The 19,060-nt window shown below is 41.9% G+C and overlaps 2 long non-coding RNA genes across 11 annotated transcripts in view; one reads left to right on the top strand and one right to left on the bottom strand.

Moving 5' to 3' along the window:
• LOC144580131 (uncharacterized) overlaps positions 1–19,060 on the top strand; it is a 160,931-nt gene that overhangs the window by 101,022 nt on the left and 40,849 nt on the right. For 6 of the 7 annotated variants that reach the window (XR_013529131.1, XR_013529130.1, XR_013529132.1 and 3 more), the window contains one exon: positions 7,210–7,332. This is a non-coding gene — a long non-coding RNA (uncharacterized LOC144580131). Of the gene's footprint in view, positions 1–4,815; positions 6,243–7,209; positions 7,333–19,060 lie in introns of those variants that run through there. The other variant, XR_013529136.1, reaches the window with a different exon arrangement.
• The window catches only part of LOC103791187 (uncharacterized), a 59,817-nt gene that overhangs the window by 31,449 nt on the left and 9,308 nt on the right, over positions 1–19,060 (bottom strand). For 2 of the 4 annotated variants that reach the window (XR_013529138.1, XR_013529140.1), the window contains exon 2: positions 17,310–17,419. This is a non-coding gene — a long non-coding RNA (uncharacterized LOC103791187). Of the gene's footprint in view, positions 1–15,364; positions 15,689–16,398; positions 16,421–17,309; positions 17,420–19,060 lie in introns of those variants that run through there. The other 2 variants (XR_013529137.1, XR_013529139.1) reach the window with 2 other exon arrangements.

Genomic DNA, 19,060 nt, shown 5'->3' with positions numbered 1-19,060 from the left:
AGTCTCACTCTGTTGCCAGGCTGGAGTATAGTGGGACATCTCGGCTCACTGCAAGCTCCGCCTCTGGGGTTCAAGCGATCCCCCTGCCTCAGACTCCTGATTAGCTGGGACTACAGGTGTGCACCACCACACCCAGCTAATTTTTTTGTATTTTTAGAGATGGTGTTTCACCATGTTAGCCAGGATGATCTCAATCTCCCGACCTCATGATTCGCCTGCCTTGGCCTCCCAAAGTGCTGGTATTACAGGCATGAGCCACCACGCCCAGCCTAGTGTGAGCTTCTTAAAGCCAAGGGCTGGTGTATTCATATGACAACATTTATAAAACACTTACAGTGTATCAGACAATGTTCTTTGCTTTTTAAAAATTTTTTTCTTGTGTGTAAGAAACATGTTGTAATAACATGCTCTCAAAGTTTGCTTCCAAAGATGTTTCTCGGTCAAACAGTTATATTAACTAACTGAAAATAGCTTTTGATTCATCTTTAAGAAAGCATGCGTACATTTGCCTTTTTTTGGTATAAATTTACGGGGTACAAAGGTTATTTTGTTTCATGCATAGATTGTTTATTGGTGAAGGGCTTTTAGAGTGTCCATTACCAAATAACATATATTGTACCCATTAAGTGAGTTCTCATTATCCATGCCCTCCCACTCCCTACTTCTTTTGAGTCTCCTTTGTCTATTATTCTGCACTTTAATCCATGTGTCAATATTATTTACCTCCCACTAGTAAGTGAGAACATGCAGTATTTGTCTTTTTCTGAGCTCTTTCACTTAATGGCCTCCAGTTTCAACCTTGTTTGTTGCAAAAGACATGATTTCATTCTTTTTATGGCTGAATGGTATCCCAATGTGTGTGTGTGTGTGTGTGTGTGTGTGTGTGTGTGTGTATTACATTTTCTTTATCCAGTTATCCATTGATGGACAGGTTCATTTCGTATCTCTGCTATTGTGAATAGCGTTGCGATAAACATGTGAGAGCAGACTTTTTTTGCTATCATGATTTCTTTTCCTTTGGGCAGATACCCAATAGTGGGATTGCTAGATTGGCCAGTAGTTCTATTTTTAGTTATTTGAGAAATCTCCATATTATTTTTCATAGTGATCACACTAATTACCATCAACAGTGTATTAGACTTAACTTTTTGACACATCCTCACCAACATGGTACTTTTTGTCTTTTTAGTAATGGCCATTCTGACAATACAAGATGATCTCTTGTTGGGTTTTAATTTGCATTTCTCTGATAATTAGTGATGTTGACTATTTTCTCATATGCCCGTTGGTCATTTGTATATCTCCTTTTGAAAAATGCCTGGGAGGCCGAGGTGGGCAGATTGTCTGAGCTCAGGAGTTTAAAACTACCCTGGGCAATGTGGTGAAACTCCGTCTCTACTAAAATACAAAAAAATTAGCTGGGCATGGTGGTGCAAGAGAGAGGGTCTTGCTCTGTCACCAGGCTAGCGTGCAGTTGCATGATCATAATTCACTATAACCTTGAACTTCTGCTTTGCTCACATTTTAATGTGGTTATATGTTTTTAATTGTTGAGTTGTTTCAGTTCCTTACAGCTTCTGGCTATTAGTCGCCTGTCACGTGCATAATTTGCAAAATCTTTTTTTCCCATTTAGCAGGTTGTCTGTTTATTCTGTTGATTATTTGATTATTTCTTTTGTTATGCAGAAGCTTTTTAGTTTAATTAAGTCTGATTTGTCTATTTTAGTCTTTTGGCCGGTACTTTTGAGGTCTTAGTCTTAAATTCTTCGCCTAGACCAATGTCCAGAAGAGTTTTACTGAGGTTTTCTTTTAGTATTTTTACAGTTTCAGGTACATGTAAATCTGTATTCATCTTGAATTGATTTTTGTATATGGTGAGAATCGGGAGTCCAGTTTCATTCTTCTGCACATGGCAATCCAATTTTCCCAGCACCATTTATTGAAAAGGATGCCCTTTCTCCAATGTATGTTCTTGTCAATTTTGTTAAACACCAGTTGGCTGTACTTTCTTACAAATGTTGACTCATTTAATTCTCATATGACCTTTATCGGATAGGAGCAATTACTATTCTCATTTTACAGATGAGGAAACTGAGGCATGAAGTGGTTAAGCAGCTGTCAAAGCTACTAAATGGTAGGGTTGGAATTTGAATTCAGGCGATTTGGCTCCAGAATGTGTTTTTTTTTTCTCAATGTTTAAAAAATTTCAATGGAAGGTCAGGTGTGGTGGCTCACACCTAGCACTTTGGAGGCTGAGGCAGGTGGAACAACTGAGGTCAGGAGTTCAAGACCAGCCTGGCCAACATAGTGAAACCCCACCTCTACTCAAATACAAAAAAAAAAGAAAATTACCTGAGCATGATGGTGGGTGCCTGTAATCCCAGCTACTCCGAGGCTGAGACAGGAGAATTGCTTGAACCCAGGAGACAATGGTTGCAGTGAGTTAAGATCAAGCCAATGCAGTCCAGCATGGATGGCTGAGTAAGACGCTATGTCAAAAAAAAAATTATAGAGATGGGGTCTCACTATGCTGCTCAGGCTTATCTCAAACTCCTGGCCTCCCAGTGGCCCTCCCATCTCAGCCTCCCAGAATGTTGAGATTACAGGCATGAGACATGAAGCCTGACCTCAAGAATGTGTTTTAATCACTACATAATCCTGCCTAGTCCTTATTTATTGTATCACAGAACCTAGCCTCATCCCTGGCATGAAGTCGATGTTCAATAGAATATTTATTAGAGGATAAACAAGTTGCCAGGCATGGTGGCTCATGCCTGTAATCCCCACATTTTGGGAGGCCAAGGCAGGTGGATCACCTGAGGTCAGGAGTTTGAGAGCAGCCTGACTAACATGGAGAAACCCCATCTCTACTAAAAATACAAAATTAGCCAGGCATGGTGGAACATGCCTATAATCCCAGCTATTCAGGAGGCTGAGACCGGAGAATCACTTGAACCCAGGAGGCAGAGGTTGTGGTGAGCTGAGATCATGCCATTGCACTCCAGCCTGGGCAACAAGACTGAAACTTTATGTCAAAAAAAAAGAAAAAAGAAGAAATGAGTAAATAATTCCCTTTTGTAGAACATTCACATTTTCACATTCCAGGATATTCTTGGGGAGTTCTAATTTAAAACATTCTGCCATGTTTTCAAAACATGTTAAATTATGCATAAGATGATACATCTATATTTAGGGATCAGAAACTCTGGCACCATTTCCATAAGATTATTAATTCCATTTGCTCTGATTCTATGTTCAACACATCATCTTCAAATTGGTAATTCTTAGTCTAACATCTGAATGCCAGGAATGAGGTGCCCTGCAATAATTGGCTGTCAAATGCCAAGCACTGGAGAGACAGCAAGTGTTGACCAGGTGTGGTGTCTCATGCCTGTAATTCCAGCACTTTGGGAGGCCGAGGTGAAAAGATCACTTGAGACCAGGAGTTTTCAGCCAGCCTGGGAAACAAAGCAAGATCTTATCTCTAGAAATAATTTTTTAAATTTTTTATTAAAAAATTATAGAACTTTTTATTTTGGAGACAGGGTCTTGCTACATTGCCCAGGCTCGGGTGCAGTGGCTATACACAGGCACAATCACACTACAAATCAGCACAGGAGTTTTGACTTGCTTCATTCTGACCTGGGCTGGTTCACCCCACATGAACCTGGTGGTCCCCTTGCTCCCATGAGGTCACCATGTTGATGTCTAACTTAGTGCAGACCCCTGATCCACATAGCACACTACAGCCAGAGCTTCAGGGCTTCAGCAGTCCTCACACTTCAGCCTCCTAAGTAGCTGGGACTACAGGCATGCACCACTGAGCCCAGCCTCTAGAAAAAATTTAAAATTAGCCGAGTGTGGTGTGGCGATGTGAGCCTATAGTATAGCTGGAACTGTAGGCTCACATCACCACACCACACTCAGGACAGCTTGAGCTCAGGAGTTCAAGGCTGCTGAGAACTATGATTGTGCCACCACCCTCCATCCTGGGCAACAAAATAATACATTGTCTCAAAAAATAAGAAAAGAGAGAGACAAAGAGGAAATCTGGACACAGAAGTACAGAGAGAAAACCATGTGAAGACTCAGGGAGAAGATGGCCATCTTCAGAGCCAAGACAGGCCTCAGAAGAAAGCAGCCCCAGAACACTTTGATCCTGGGCGTCTAGATGCCAGAACTGTGAGGAAATTAGTTTCTGTTGTTTAAGCTATCCCGTCTCTGGCACTTTGTTACAACAGCCCTTATCATCCAGTTGGCTGGTTTCTGGAACTCTGACCAAGAAGATACTATATTAGCAACTCATCCAGATTATGGCACTAAGGTAGGGAGGGATACCATGTAGGCCTCTTCTCATATGCCAAAGTTGACTGGCTTGCATAGGCTGCCAGCAGCACTGCATTATTTTGAGATGGAGTGCTCTCGTTGCCCAGGCTGAAGTGCAATGGCAAGATCCTGGCTCACTGCAACCTCCGCCTCCTGGGTTCAAGTGATTCTCTTGCCTCAGCCTCCCAAGTAGCTGGGATTACATGTACCCACCACACCCAGCTAATTTTTGTATTTTTAGAAGAGACAGTGTTTTAACCATGTTGACCAGGTTGGTCTTGAACTCCTGATCTCTGGTGATTCACCTGCCTCGGCCTCCCAACACCTGCCCAGCCATGTTGAGGATTCTAAGGCTAACTCCAGACTCTGTAAACAAAAGCACATGATGATGGATTAGTAACACCTGCTGTCAGTTGGCAGCGTGCCTGGGAACTTGCCTAGAATTTGCCATCCCTATGTTAAAAAACTTAATATATTATCTTTCTACAGGACGTTTGGATGTCAAAAGAAGAATGTGAAGGAGACAAACATTTATTAAAAGACTGATGAAATACGGAGGCTCAGACATTGGTAGAGGGTCAGTTGGATATATTAAATACATTTGCAGGAGCCATAGAGAGAGTTGAAGAAAGTGGAAGGAACATCTGTTCCAAAAGAAAGAATCAGTTTGAAAAGATGCAAAGAGAAATTGCTTAGCCTAGACTTACTACCATTTTATAGACCTAATCTTTACTCAAAATTCTGGTTAAATGTATAAAATGTGTCCAAGGTGCTATGATCTATTTTGCCAAATAATATGGTTTCTATATTAAAAACAACAACTTTCCAGGCTTCACATTATACTGTGGGTCGATTGTTTATTTTATTCTCCTTTGTCTGATGTGAGCCAAGATTTCTGAGAAGGTGGGCTCATAGAAGGCATGGAAGGTACCATATGTGATTTTCTTACTCAACTGAGCACACCTTTGGTGCTCAACAAATAATAAACCACCCAGCTGCTGCCACCTTGTTGGAGACCAGGTTTTTCCCCAGTACAGTCTAAATGGAAGCTCCTGTCTCAGCAGCACTGAGAACTAAATCCTTTCAGCACCTTATTTACGTTCAAAATGGAAAACAGGTCATGGGGCAGTGGCTTACACCTGTAATCCCAACTCTTTGAAAGACAAAGGTGGGGAGATCACTTGAGGTCAGGAGTTCAAGACCAGCCTGGCCAACATGGTGAAACCTTGTCTCTACTAAAAATACAAAAGTTAGCTGGGCGTGGTTGTGCATACCTGTGATCCCAGCTACTCTGGAGGCTGAGACAAAAGAATCACTTGAATCTGGGAGACAGAGTTTGCAGTGAGCTGAGATTGAGCCACTGCACTTCAGTCTGGGTGACTAAGTGAGACTCTGTTTCAAAAAAAAAAAAAAAAACATAGATGCCAAAAAGAAAAATCAGCACTGAGACAAAGGATCTCTAAGCAAACAATATTTACTTGTTTTACTTCCTGGACTGCAGGAAAGGTACTCTCACTAGCCATCTTGTGACAGAGTACAATGAATAAAGGAGAAGCAGACCTATTTATCCCTTATGCATCTGAGGTTGTCCTTACCGCTGTGTCTGATCTCCGTTGGTTGGAGCCAGAGCTCACAATCTAAACTAAAACATGATTAGATAACAACTTAAAACTTTTCTAAACCGGTAAAAGCAATGGTGATATGGGACATGCCTGTGAGCATGTCCAACAGATATTGTGGTTAAAGTACAAGGACATAGAATATACCACGTGCCTGTAAGCATGACACGTCTAACAGCTACCTAGTATAGGGCTTAATAAAGAGTTATTAGCACAGTTATGATTTATTCTTTAACAAGAAAGGAAACTTTAAAGAGGAACTTTTCTACTTCCCACAGTAATGATAGCCACCAAATCCACTGCAAAGAGAGGAAACAAAGGTCATATTGATCACAACAAATCCCAAATATACTTACAAGCATTTATCAAGTGTGTAAAACCACACCACCCTAAAAACTCTGCAGCAAATCCATCTTTTGAAAGGTTTTTCTGCATGAGTAAGACTTGTTGCAACTTTTGAAAATATATGGTTTAGAAAGATGACTTTCCCTAATAAATCACCTGTGGCAAACAAGGAATTTTTCTCTCTTCCAAATACCTCCAAACCGCATTGAAAATGAGGGTCATCCGTCTCACACATATTCATTTCCAATTTGATGTGCACAGATGCCTCTGAACGTCTTTGAATACTAAATGTTTCTACAGCATCTCCTTGCTTTTCCTTTTCAGAAAGAAATTCATTGTCAAGCTCCACATTTGAGATCTTGGCCTTTCCACTATGCCCACATCAGGAGCTTTAGCCTGCAGCCTGGTCAGTGTTGTCAGGCCAATGCGATGTCATCGGCGCTTGGTCCAGTAATTCAAGGCTTTCTTTAGTCACTTACATTGGACTCATTTCTAATATTGTGAAGGTCTTCAAAGCCCAAACCGTTTCAATTCATGGGTGGAAAACACGCATGAAAGTGTTTTATAACGTATAAACAACTTTATAAACAGTACAGCCAAGCAAAGATAGAATGTTACCTGCATAACCTGAAATCATGCTCAAAGGCAAACGTTTTCGCCAAAATGTAAGATTGCGAACTGAGGGGGTGGGGCAGGTGGCGGTGGCATTGAGGCAGAAAAGCTGGAGAAGAAAAGTGGGAACATCCTCCCGAACGTGCCGCCCACAGAGAATCACACCCCTCCCCCCGATGTCTGTGGGAGCTAGGTCAACCTGGGCCACTAAGTTTGAAACCTACAGTGGCAGCTTTTTAAACCCATTTCCCTGACTCTACTTCAGAAGGCAAAATGGTTTCGGTTTATGTCTCATCTTTTCACCCAGGCCCTCAACTGTGCGCTACCCCTGCCAGAGGACCGTTCGGTTTTATTCACAGAAACGGTGCCTACACAAATCAAAGCAGAAGAGCCTTCCGAAGCAGCATATGAGTGCAATGTAACCCCTAAGGTGAGTGACACTGAATCACAGCCCGCAGGCTGAACCGCCTGAGCTGGGAGCAGGAGCGGTTGTCAGGGAACCACTGCCCCCTGGTGTCTCCGCACGGGCCAGGAAGCATTTTTGGTCATCATCTGTAAAAGATTATTGCTGGGCTCTTTCTGACTCGTGGATTTGTTGGTCCAGGTAAGGTTTCCTTCATCTCATGGCTTTTAAAATCGGACCTTTCTTCCTCCTCTCCCTCTACTCTTATTTTTAATAATGCCCATTTTATTATAATTAGCAAAACAGTGTAGACTCCTTGAAGAAAATTTGAGTACTATTATTTAATTTCATTCATGTTTTAATCTATTTCCTCCCCCAATTTTTAAAATTTTTCTACATATAAGAAAATCGAATTTTACTTGGGGATAGAAAAAAGCTACAAGAACTATGAATTCTAATTTTATTATAAATGTTGCTTAAAAACAATCCTCTGCACAGTAAGAAAATCAGTTCTTGAATCTGCTAGACTACTAAGAAACAAGGTTGGCTTTTTTTCCTTAAACATGATAAAGCATAAAGATTAGCACTTTAGATCACAGGCCCTCATACATGTTCCTGTAATGTCAATACTATGGATTAAGAATACTGGAGTCAGTTTTTGCCGAGCACTGTGGCTCACACCTATAATCCCAGCATTTTGGGAGGCCAAGGCGGGCAAATCAGTTGAGGTCAGGCGTTTGAGACCAGCCTGGTCAACATGGCGAAACCCCATCTCTACTAAAAATACAAAAATTAGTCAGGTGTGGTGGCACGCACCTGTAATCCCAGCTACTCAGGAGGCTGAGGCAGTAGAATTGCTTGAACTCAGGAGGGGGTGGTTGCCGTGAGCTGAGATTGCACCACTGCACTCCAGCCTAAGCAACAGAGTGAGATTCTGTCTAAAAAAAAAAAAAGGAGAAGAAAAGGAAAGTTCTGGGTGCCATGGCTTATGCCTGTAATCCCAGAACTTTGAGAGGCTGAGGTAGGTGGGTTATGAAATCAGGAGTTCAAGACCAGCCTAGTCAACATAGTGAAACCCCATGTCTACTAAAAATTACAAAAATTAGCTGGGTGTGATGGCATATGCCTGTAGTCTCAGCTACTTGGGAGGCTGAGGCAAAAGAATCATTTGAACCCAGGAGGCAGAAGTTGTAGTGAGCTGAGATTACACCATTGAACTCCAGCCTGGGTGACAGAGAGAGACTTTGTCTCAAAAAAAAAAAACAAAGTAAAAAGTAGCACCATAGAATATTCTACTCTAGGGTGTGTGAAGGCAGATTTTAAAATGAGGCCTGGCAGGGTGCAGTGGCTCACACCTGTAATCCCAGCACTTTGGGAGGCTGAGGTGGTGATTCACCTGAAGTCAGGAGTTCAAGAACAGCTTGGTAAACATGGTGTGACACTGTCTCTACTAAATATACAAAAACTAGCCAGCATGGTGACAGGTGCCTGTAATCTCAGCTACTCCAGAGGCTGAGACAGGAGAATGGCTTGAACCCAGGAGGGGGAGGCTGCAGTGAGTTGAGATAGTGCCATTGCCTTCTAGCCTGGGTGACAGAGTGAAACTCAAGAAAATTTGGCAGTTGTATCTCCCATCTCTCTAGATCTTTGCCACTTTTGTCTGCTACTAAAGAGGGAAGGGAAAAATTACAAAGCTGTAAGCCAACCATTAACTATAATTATCATCTTGATCTCTAGCATCCAGAGCCAGAAAGACAATGTTGTTTGAGGCAAATCTCTTAACCCATCTGCTCCTCCGTTATCTCATCTGTAAAATGATAAAGTTGGATCAGTTTTACCTAAATCAGCCCAGTTCAAACACTAAGAGTCTGTGGTCTATACTTGGGTCTCCCAGGCCAAAAAAAAAAAAGAAAGAAAAAAAGAAACTGTTTAGTCAAGAAAAATAACTTTATATCTTAAAAAAATAAATAAGACTTCCAGGCACCTTGGCTCACACCTGTAATCCCAGCACTTTGGGAGGCCAAGGTGGGCAGATCACCTGAGGTCAGGGGTTCAAGACCAGCCTGACCAACATGGAGAAACCTTGTCTCTACAAAAAATATAAAATTAGTCAGGTGTGGTGGCACATGACTGTAATCTCAGCTACTTGGGAGGCTGAGGCAGGAGAGTCACTTGAACCTGGGAGGTGGAGGCTGCAGTGAGCCTATATCATGCCACTGCACTCCAGCCTGGGTAACAAGAGCAAAACTCTATCTCAAAGAAAAAAAGATGAATAAAACAAACAGTGTTGGCCAGGTGCAGTACCTTATGCTTGTAATCCCAGCTTTTGGAAGGATGAGATGGGTTGATGGGAGGATTGCTTGAGCCCAGGAGTTCAAGATTAGCCTGGGCAATATGGCAAAACCTTGTCTCTTCAAAAAAATATAAAAACTGTTAGCTGGGCATGATGGTGCATGCCTGTAGTTGCAGCTATTTGGAAAGCTGAGGCAGGAAGATTGCTTGAGCCCAGGAGGTCAAGGCTGCAGTGAACCATAATCTTCACTCCATCCTGGGCAACAGTGAGACCACGTCTGAAATATATAAACACTATATAGAGGCCAGAATTGGTGACTCATGCTAATAATTCCAGCACTTTGGGAGGCTGAGGCAGGCAGATCACAAGGTCAGAAATTCAAGACCAGCCTGGCCAATATTGTGAAACTCTATCTTTACTAAAAATACAAAAATTAGCCAGATGTGGTTGTGGACACCTATAATCCCAGCTACTCGGGAGGCTGAGGCAGGAGAATGGCTTGAACCTGGGAGGTGGAGGTGGAGGTGAGCCACGATGGCACAACTGCACTCCAGCCTGGTGACAGAGAGAGACTCTTTCTCAAAAGAAAAAAAAACACTACACACACACACACACACACACACACACACACACATTCGCACTATATATATAGTGTTTTTTTATAGTGTGTATATATATAGATATATAGTTCAGCAAATAAATGTTCAATAAACTAGGATATAAGTCCCCTCATTATATTTTGAGTTTTATGGCCTGGCGAGCCCACCTCCAAGACCTAGTGAGGAAGTGGCTGCCCTGAAGTTTGAATGAGTGATTTATGTCTAACTGTCACCACCTGCTTTGCTGCTTGAAGCTCAGCTTCTCCTTCTGTCCAAAATACTCTTGCAATTGTAAATCTGGCCACAGAATGCAGAAGCCAACGGAATGAAACTGTCTTCATTCAACAGAATGAAACTAAGCCAGCTCACAAGTACTTATTAAGCACTTATTGTGTGAAAGGCACTGTGCCAAGTGCTAGGAATACAGTAGGGGATACAACAAATATTGGTTTTACCCTCATGGGGGAGTCCAAGGCAGGTGGACTTGAGCTCAGGAGTTCAAGACCAGCCTGAGCAATATGGAGAAGCCACATCTCTACAAAAATTAAGAATAATTTTTTTAATTAAAAAAGGGGCTGGACACAATGGCTTAGGCCTGTAATCCCAGCACTTTGGAAGGTAGAAGTGCATGGATCATGAGGTCAGGAGTTCCAGACGACCCTGGTTAATATGGTGAAACCCTATCTCTACTAAAAAATAGTTAAAAATTAGCCGGGTGTGGTGGTGGACACCTGTAATCCCATCTACTCAGGAGACTGAGGCAGGAGAATCGCTTGCACCCAGGAGGCAGAGGTTGCAGTAGCCAAGATCGTACCACTGCACTCCAACCTGGGCAACAGAGCAAGACTCTGTCTCAAAAACAAATAAATCAATCAATACAATTAAAGGAAGACTCTAAACCAGTTTAAGGTATGCTCCTGGAACTGTTCAACATCATCTGGGCATGTAGCATTATTATTTTTTTCAGAGTAACATAGGAAAAATCAAACTGGCTGTTGGGCAAGTCAAAACCTTGTTTTCTTTGTGGTGTATGAGTTTCTGGTTTGAGTTATCTTGCCTGTTCTTGCAGGAAGGAAATTCATGGAGGTTAGTGGTTTTGTTGTCATTATTTTGTGAGCCTCCTAAGCTGTATTTTCATTTCATCAACCAACAAATATGCACGGTGCTGGGTGCTATTCTGAGCACTGAAAGAGCACTGAAAATACCATGATGAGCAAGACTTGGAGGATCTCCATCCTTGGGCAGCTTCTATTCTAGAACTCTCCATAGATTGTTGCACTTTCTTCTCACCATTTACTTGATTGAGACAACTGTAATTACTATGCCACTTTTAAAGAAGAATATTAAGGGGTAAAAAAGAATTCATCAATAGAGAATGAATGCTGGCCAGGCATACTGGCTCATGCCTGTAAACCCAGTACTTTGGGAGGCCAAGGTGGGCAGATCACCTGAGGTCAGGAGTTTGAGGACAGCCTGGTCAACATGGTGAAACCCCATCTCCACTAAAAATACATAAATTAGCTGGGCATGGTGCTGCATGCCTGTAATCTCAGCTACTCTAGAGGATGAGGCAAGATAATTGCTCAAGCAGGGGAGACAGAGGTTGCAGTGAGCCAAGATGATGCCACTGTATTCCAGCCTGGCTGACAGAGAGAGATTCTGTCTCAAATAAAAAAAAAAGAATAGATGCAAACTCAGTTTGCAGAACAACTCCGACTGAGCAGATTCAGGGCAGCACTGCTTCTATAATTCAATGGTGGTAGAAAGAAGAACCAAGCACTCATTTGTCATGGAGGATGTAGACAGGTGTATCCTTTTCAGAAAGGTTTTGCAATGCCTTTCAATGTTTTAAATTTATGTATCTTCTGACAAAGTAATGCCAATCTTATAAATTTATCCTACACAATGTGCACAAACAAGGAAGGGTATGTGTACATAGACTAAAACCTAGGCATGGTGGTGCATGCCTGTAGTCCCAGCTACTGTAAATGTAGAAACTGAGTTACACGGTAACTTGGTCAGTGAATGTAGACGTCTAGCTTTGAGCCAATGTGCTTAGTCATTTCACTTTATCAAGGAGGTAATTAATTCCCCTTTTAGCTTAGACAAGTTTGAGTTGGAATTTCCCACTTTCAATCAAGAGAATCCTAATAAATAATCCAGATACAGGTCAATAGAAAGTGGATAAATTATGGCCCAATAACAGAATACTATGTAGCTGTTTAAAAGACTGGGCATGGTGACTCACACCTATAATCCCAGTACTTTGGGAGGACAGTAAGGCGGGCAAATCACTTGAGGTGAGGAGTTCCAGATGAGCCTCACCAACATGGTAAAACTCCATCTCTACTAAAAATAGAAAAATCAGCTGGATGTTGTTGTACATGCCTGTAATCCCAGCTACTTGCAAGGCTGAGGCAGGAGAATCGCTTGAACCTGGGAGGCAGAGGTTGCAATGAGCAGAGATCATGCTACTGTACTCCAGCCTGGGCAACAGAGCAAGACTCAGTCTCAAAAAAAACAAAAATAATAAATTTTTTAAAAAGAAGAAGAAACAATATATATCAGCATGAAAACAAATCCAATATTTAAGAGTAAAAGCAAGTTTACAGGACAGTTTGTGTGTGTGCATGTGTGTAATTTTGTATACACATATATTTAGAGAGAAAAGACATTTCAAAACAGTTTTAAGTGTCTCTGGAGGCTAGGATGGATAAGACTTTCACCTTATTTTTATATACTTCTGTATATCTATCTATCTATCTATCTATCTATCTATCTATCTATCTATCTATCTATCTATCTATTTCATAGAGACGGGGTCTCCTATGTTGCCCAGGCTGGTCTTTAACTCCTGGTCTCAAGTGATCCTCTTGCCTCAGCCTCCCAAGGTGCTGAGATTACAGGTGTGAGCCACTGCACCTGGTCCGTATTTTTCTTTTTAATTTTCCAAAAAGTATATATGACTTCTATAAAAATTTTAAGCCAAAATTAATTACAGGACAATAATTGGTATATTTATGTTACACAGCTTTTCACTTCATTGCCTCTATTGTGTATAAAAACAGAGGACTTAAAATTTTCAGGTCCAGGCTCCTAGGCCTGGCTGCATTTTGTTCTTGTTTTGTTTGTTTTTTAGATGGAGTCTCAGTCTGCCACCCACGCTGGCAACCTCCACCTCCTGGGTTCAAGTGATTCTCCTGCCTCAGCCTCCCGACTAGCTGGGACTACAGGTACATGCCACCAGGCCCAGTTAATTTTTATATTTCTAGTAGAGACGGGGTTTCACCCTATTGGCCATACTGGTCTTGAATTCCTGACCTTGTGATCTGCCCACCTCAGCCTCCCAAAGTGCTGAAATTACAGGCACGAGACACTATAAAAGGCCCAGGCCCAGGTTTTTTTTTTTTGAGATGGAGTTTTACTCTTGTTACCCAGGCTGCAGTGCAATGGCCCAATCTCGGCTCACCCCAACCTCTACCTCCTGGGTTCAGGCAATTCTCCTTCCTCAGTCTCCTGGGATTACAGGCACACGCCACCATGCCAGGCTAATTTTTTGTATTTTAAGTAGAGACGGGGTTTCACCATGTTGACCAGGATAGTCTCAATCTCTTGACCTCGTGATCCACCCACCTCAGCCTCCCAAAGTGCTGGGATTACAGGCTTGAGCCACCGTGCCCGGCCCCCAGGCTCAGTTTTAAATATGTTCTATCACCTTAAGCAAATGTGTTTGCCTAGTGGTCCTGTTTTCTCCTTTTTAGGAGAGGTGCCTGAAGCAACAGTAGCACCTATTTTAGTGGTTTCTATATGCCAAGCACTATGCTAAGCAGATTTCTCACCATAGCTCCAAGGAGCTAAGCATCAACCCCATTTTCAGATCTGAAAACAGAAACACAAGAATTGGAATCAAAATGAACTTATATTTAGCTCACCCCCAAAAGCCACATTCTTTCCACTATACCACTCTCCCAGCCACCTCTTGCATCATGTCTCACCATGTCCTGGTGCTGGAACATACTTAAACCCGGGCCCTATGACTCAAAATTCTCTACCTGGAAAATGCTATCATTCTGAATCACTGGTCACTTACGTTATTGTTATAAAATGCTTATGCTGTATCAAACTCTAAACAAGGATGTCTCAACCTTAGCACTTTTGAGGTTGGACTGGAAAAGTCCTTGCTGTTGGGGGCTGCCTATGCAATGCAGATTGTTTAGAAATATCCCTGGGTGGCACTCCACAATTCAGCTGTTACATCCAGATGCACTGCCAACTGTCCCCTTGGGGAAAATCACCCTGGATTGAGAACCACTGATCTAAGAAAAGCCAAACACCTGTGTGAACTCAGAATGAAAACTGTATCAAAAGGAAATTTTTAATCTAATAAATATTTGTACCTCCATTGATTCTTCACCAGTTTGGGTTAATGTTAGATCCAAGTATCTTACAGTTATTTGCCATGTGCAGAACACTGTACCAACTACACATATAATTATCCCAGAATTAGGGAAAGGAGTTAGATATTACCCTCTCAACCACTCCACTTCTCACTCACTGAAATTCATCCATGCCTGAGAGAAACAGAGCCATGTGAGGCTGCTGAGTGACAAAGGTGTTAAGAATATACCAACCAAAAATATGCTGCCCTGGCAATATTGACTATTTTGTGTTAAAAACACTTGAAGAACAGCAGGAGCAAGAAGGTCATTCTGACTTTCCTTCTGTTTCTTAAAAGCAGGAGATAAAATTCCCATGTGAAAGATATCCTCTCTATGCCAGAAGTAAGTAACATTCTTATCATCAAGGACTGGGGAGAATTGGAAATTGAGGTCAAGGGAAATGTATACAAACCAACTTTATTCTCCAAGCCACTTCTCCACCCAGTTAACTCAGCCCAAGCCCCTCTGTCATGCCACACATTCATATTCCACTACTGTTTGTCTAATTCAGCATGTAAGTGCTCAACTCTGTGTTTTTGAGCGTTTCTTTATGAAAACTCCCATGTTAAGTGAAACTTGTATTAAATAAGTCTATATGCTTTTCTCCTGTTGATCTGTCTTATGTTCATTTAATTCTCTGACTCAGCTGAAAAACTCTTAAAGGATAGAGGTAAAATTCTGCCTCCCCTGAAATGAGAACAGAATTTTCAACAGAGAACAGTAAGAACTGAATTCAATGATGATTTTATTTCAACTGAATAAACCAATGCACAGGTCATCTAGGCAGTAAGCCTAACTCTAGGAGCAAAAGCCAAGAAATGAAGATTCTTTTTTTCTTTAAATTATCCATCACTACACATGGCTTTCTTCCATATCTCTTCTTAGAAAATGTGGGTTAACAAATCTTGTGCAAAAAAAACATAGGAAAAAAGACAAAGAGGAAATGCAATTTATCTAGTGTGCCAGTCAAGGTGTTCTCTCCATATTCTTTTCTGTAAACTGCTATATTAGCAGGGTTCATTTTGGATGTTTTAATATCATGACCATCTTCCCTGCAAATTGAATAATCACAGAAACACAATTATTACCTATCATGCTGAAACTGCCTCACTATTGGTATTAAAAGGACCCATGTAATTATACATTAGATTCCTTCAGGGCTACACTTAATGATTTTTTAAAGCTAAATCTAGGAAACAGGATGAAAGTCTCCACTCTGCCATTTCTTCCCTAACCCTAAGGCACAGGACACTAACCCCAAAGAATCACTCAGAGGACTGAGCATGCCTGTAATCCCAGCACTTTGGGAGGCTGAGGTGGGTGAATCACTGGAGGTTAGGAGTTCAAAACCAGCCTGGCCAACATGGTAAATACCCATCTCTACTAAACAGAAAAAAATTAGACCAGCTGTGGTGGTTCACGCCTGTAATCCCAGCACTTTGGGAGGCCAAACTGAGTGGATCACCTGAGGTTAGAAGTTTAAGAGCAGCCTGACCAATATGGTGAAACTCTGTCTCTACTAAAAGTACAAAAATTAGCTGGGTATGATGGCTCATGCCTATAATCCCAGTTACTTGGGAGGCTAAGACAGGAAAATCTCTTGAACCCCGGAGGTGGAAGTTGCAGTGAGCCGAGATCATGCCATTGCACTCTGGCCAGGGTAACAAGAGCAAAATTCCAAATTAAAAAAACATAATATATATATACAAAAATTAGTCAGGTGTGATGGTACATGCCTGTAATTCCAGCTGCTTAGGAGGCTGAAGCAGGAGAATCACTTGAACCTGGGAGGAAGAGGTTGCAGTGAGCCAGGAGACAAGTGAGACTCAGTCTCAAAAAGAAAAAAAAAGAATCAGAGAAGACCAACTGAAGTCAGATAATGAATTCCTGTTCTATACAAAGCTGCATACCTGAAGAAGCAGTCACAGTCACCTGGTCAGGTGTGCTACATAAAGCGTATCAAGTATAATACACTCATTACTTAGCATTCCACTAAGTAGAATCAGTAAGTCCTACTTCCTGACTACTAGGACAGGGTGTGCAGATCACCCACACAAGCCCTTTGAATTAAAAATAAAATTTAATACTCCACAGAGTTTAATTATTCAGTAGACTCTGAATTTTAGAAAATTTCGAATTCATGGACAATAATATAATTTGATTACATCTCATTCTCTAACTTGGCTTGAAAAATGCAATGAGGATTTTGCATCTTTTTAACCAACACCCTAAAACTGAGAACTACCATGTCACTTTTGATACTTATATACAAGAAAATAGACATTACCTCCTAAGTAATCAAAATCCAACAAAAGAAATGAAGAGGCCAGGCATGGTGGCTCACACCTGTAATCCCAACACTTTGGGAGGCCAAAGCAGGTGGATCACTTGAGGTCAGGAGTTTGAAACCAACCTGGCCAACATGATGAAACCCCATATCTACCAAAAACACAAAATTAGCCGGGCATGGTAGTGCCTGTAATCCCAGCTAATTGGGAGGCTGAGATATGAGAATTGCTTGAACCCAGGAGGCAGAGGTTGCAGTGAGCCAAGATTTCACCACTGCACTCCACCCTGGGTGACAGAGTGAGGCTCTGTCTCAAAAAACAAAGAAACAAACAAGCAAAAAACAAAGTAATGAAGAAAAATTTTACAGTTGTAAAATTATGTTACCTGATTTTTATGCACAGAGTACACTCATTGGGATAAGTGGACATGTCACTGCCACACACAGGGTTAAAGTCCCTGGGACATCCTGGTAATTTATACTGAGTGCAGTTTGGCTGGAAAAAAACAGAGAAATTTGAGAATGACTTGAGATACAGTCATATAAAATAGCTTAGAGGAGAATATGTTCCAGATCTCCCTAGATTTCCTAGACTAATTCAATAAAAATATTTTTATTTTCCAGAAAAAAAATTTCTCATGCAAACATCAGACACAATGTTGCTGTGATGGTTCAATACATACTATGTAAAAAGAAGACCTTGGCTGGGCACGGTGGCTCACATTTGTAATCCCAGCGCTTTGGGAGGCTGAGGCAGTCAGATCACCTGAGCTCGGAAATTTGAGACCAGCCTGACCAACATGGAGAAAGCCTACCTCTACTAAAAAATACAAAATTAGCCAGGCGTGGTGGCACATGCCTGCAATCCTAGCTACTCAGGGGGCTGAGGCAGGAGAATCACTTGAACCCAGGAGGTGGAGGCTGGGCAATGAGTGTAAAACTCTGTCTCAAAAAAAATAAGGACCTCAGAGGCTTCAATCTGGCTGATTTATTTTTTTTGAGACAGCCTTGCTCTGTCTCCCAGGTTGGAGTACAGTGGCATCATCTCAGCTCACTGCAATCTCTACCTCCCAAGTTCAAGCAATTCTTCTGCCTCAGCCTCCCGACTAGCTGGGACTATAGGCACGTACCACCACACCCAGCTAATTTTTGTATTTTTAATATAGATGGGGTTTTACCATATTGGCCAGGTTGGTCTTGAACTCCTGACCTTGTGATCCACCTGCCTTGGCCTTCCAAAGCACTGGTATTACAGGCATGAGCCACCATACACGGCCAATCTGACTGATTTTTAAATGAAAGTCTGAGACATTTCACCATACCTACTTTATTATCATCTAGCTTCATAATTTGCACTTCACTAAAATCTCCATGTGGATGTTCTATTAAATTCCACCTTAATCCCTTGGCTTAATGCCAAGACAAAATCAGGAATCTCATTTTTCAGTCTGAATTTTTAAGACACTCACATTTAACCAAAAACATTAAAGAAAGCAGGAGATTCACAACTGAAGCAAATTTGTGCCAAAGAAAAAATGTTCAAAACAGGTTTATCATTGATGGAGGCTTCAAATTTCATGCCACAAGATACTAACTGTTTGGAGAACTCTGTCCCTGTCGTGAAAGCTCTTCCCCCCCACACACACAAAGAGGCTCCCTTATCTTTCACTTTACATACCGTTCTGGCCTTCCCGCCCAGCTGCAGCCACCTCCCATCCAGCAACCAGCTGACCAATCACCACCTGCCTCATCAGCTCTCCCCAGCTTCCAGCCGCCCGGCAGTTTAAACTGACCAACGGTTGCCCGCCACATCAGCTCTCCCGGCCTTCCCACTCCCTCAGCCCTTTGGCCCCCTATAAAAGAACCCTGCTCCTCTGAGCAGGCATAGCCATTTTCCTGTTCTTCCCAACTGGCCCGCCCGGAGGCTCTTTCCTCTCAATAAAGCCTGAACTTAAGACTTTCTTCTAACCTGCGGTCCTGTTTTTTCCGAATGAGCTCTGTCTTCCCGTAGAGGGTAGGTCGGACATTAACTACAGGAAGAGAATTCAATCCAGGCAGACATTTCCCCAAAATTTCCTCTCCACTCTCTGGAAGAGGCCACTGCACATTTATTACTCCTTAATGTCATTTTAATTCT

Source organism: Callithrix jacchus, chromosome 18, assembly GCF_049354715.1.
Source record: "Callithrix jacchus isolate 240 chromosome 18, calJac240_pri, whole genome shotgun sequence".
NCBI lineage: Eukaryota > Metazoa > Chordata > Mammalia > Primates > Cebidae > Callithrix > Callithrix jacchus.
Note: the sequence above shows the minus strand (reverse complement) of the source record. Positions and strands in the feature narration are given on the sequence as shown.